The sequence below is a fragment of the Ochotona princeps genome, chromosome 8 (assembly GCF_030435755.1).
Source record: "Ochotona princeps isolate mOchPri1 chromosome 8, mOchPri1.hap1, whole genome shotgun sequence".
NCBI lineage: Eukaryota > Metazoa > Chordata > Mammalia > Lagomorpha > Ochotonidae > Ochotona > Ochotona princeps.
In genome coordinates, this window is record NC_080839.1 from 10,371,593 (window position 1) to 10,373,605 (window position 2,013).

At 47.0% G+C, this 2,013-nt stretch overlaps 1 pseudogene; it reads right to left on the reverse strand.

Annotated features, from left to right (window-relative positions):
- Positions 1–383: 383 nt before the first annotated feature.
- Positions 384–1,166, reverse strand: LOC118759864 (annexin A3-like; annotated as a pseudogene).
- Positions 1,167–2,013: the final 847 nt, after the last annotated feature.

Sequence of the window (2,013 nt, forward strand, 5' to 3'; positions counted from 1 at the left end):
TTATGTTTAGTGGTTTAAAACAGATGTTGAAAAAAACAAAACCAAACCTAAGCATCAGTCTAATTCTTTTAATAATAGTAGGTCCTTTATGACAGTTTAATGTCACTTATAAAATGGCACATTTTGAAGGAAAGATTCTAGGATCATCCGTTCTGCCTGCGTTGTTGTTAGGAAACAGTGAACATTACTGTTAAGGCAATGGTTTGCTGTGCGTGCTTGATTGTGAAAGAAGTGTGTGGAGCCCATCCTGGGAGCAATGACCGTGAAGACAGAGTAACTTGCTAGCCTCCAGAAGCATCTGAACGGCTGATTATAGGGGTAGCCATGCTATTTCTGTAACTCTGCAGGAATGTCCAGAATGTCAGTTTCCGGTCGCAAAACCATCATTCTGTTCGGAGTAAATCCAACAGTCCCAACAGTGAGTGCCCTTTAGCGCTTGAAGCAGTTTTCCAGATAAAAAAGGCAGGTGTATTCCTCATGCAACAAACTATGGCCCAGCAGTAAGTTTTCCAAATGCCCAGACAATTCTCCTTTTAGGATGTTCTCAGTTAACTTCCAGCTAATAGTTCTGTATTCATCAAATGTTAGTTTCAGCTGAGAGAAGTTCCTTCAATAGGATCATGGTAAATTTGTCCTGACTTGTGCCCCCTTGGTTCTCACCAGCGTAGTAGAGACTCTGGGCCGCTTTTTTTTTTTTTTGCCTCCCCCCCGAAACGCTCAATCACTTTGAGACTTTCATCGCTTGCCAAATTCAACAAAGCTTTCTGGGAGTCACCAGATGCTTCAGAACTAATGTCATCCCAAACACTTTTCCTAGGCACTGTGTCACAGGCTTGCTTGTCCTGGTGGCTGAGATTTCAATGAAGTCCTCTTCATCTGTTCCAATAGCCTTTGTGGATATCTTTGGCTGCCAGAGAAATCACAGGGATCTCCATGAGCTGCTCAAAGGGCCTTGAGAGGTGACTCAGCAACTCATCTTCTGGTTCCTTTCCATATCCTGCTTTGTATTTTTTGCCAGTCAGCTGCCTCAGTGTACATGATCAGCCAGCATGGTGATGAGTTCCAATTCTTATGGGATTGCTTTTCAAATAGCTTCAGCATCCACCAAAAGGCTAAAGCCTGGGTAATCTCTCACTGTCCCTGTGTCCAACCCAGAGAGATGCCATGGTAGCCACCATTTGCCTTGAGTTGAAATCAGAAAACTGTGAAGTGTGGCTGTGTGGACCTGGTGTGTAGAGGGCTGTGGGCGAAGGTGTGCTCCACAGGCACAGGGGCTCAGTACTAGCTCCTGCTGGCAACTCACTCTGCCTCTTTTGACAAAGGACAGCAGCAGAGGTAGCAGTAGGACTTAATCAAACAGCCCTGCCACCTGCTGTGTGTACACACAGCACACTATATGATTGGCAGCCAGGCCCTAAGCTCCATCTCTGCCCTTTTCCTCACCCGTTGCCTCTGCTTTTTTGAAAAGTCAGATGGGCATCAGAGGGGTCACTGCTGGTAAAGTTTTACAGCCTGGCTCTGGCCACAAGGAGACCCCCAGTCCATTCCCTGGCTTTCTGCTGGGCTGATTTTCCCCTCACCCTCAAACCTTCCGTTGTGAGGCCTGCCCTGAGCTTCCTGCTGCCTGAACATGATTATCCCTCCAATCTGATGGGACCACTCAGCTGCTTACCATGCCTTGCTCTTCACCTCCCTGAGCTGCCCCTGATGCTTCCCTTGCCTACAGTGTCACACCCTCTGCCTGTTTCTGGACCTGGCTGTTTTCCATCTTTCTGTCAAGGCTCAGCTCAGGTACCAGGTGTTCTAAAGCCAGAGCCATCTCAGCCCCTGGAGTGTCCCTTTGGCCACCTGCTCCTGTTCAGCCTTAAGGACACTTTTCTGTCTCGCATCTACTTGTTTAACTTACGTCTTCTTCTGCCACTAGCCTATTGAGTCCTACAAGGCCTCATATTTGTGTCATTCTTAAGGACTTACAGATATTTGGACTATTTTACAGAGCCTTGATGTCTTGAG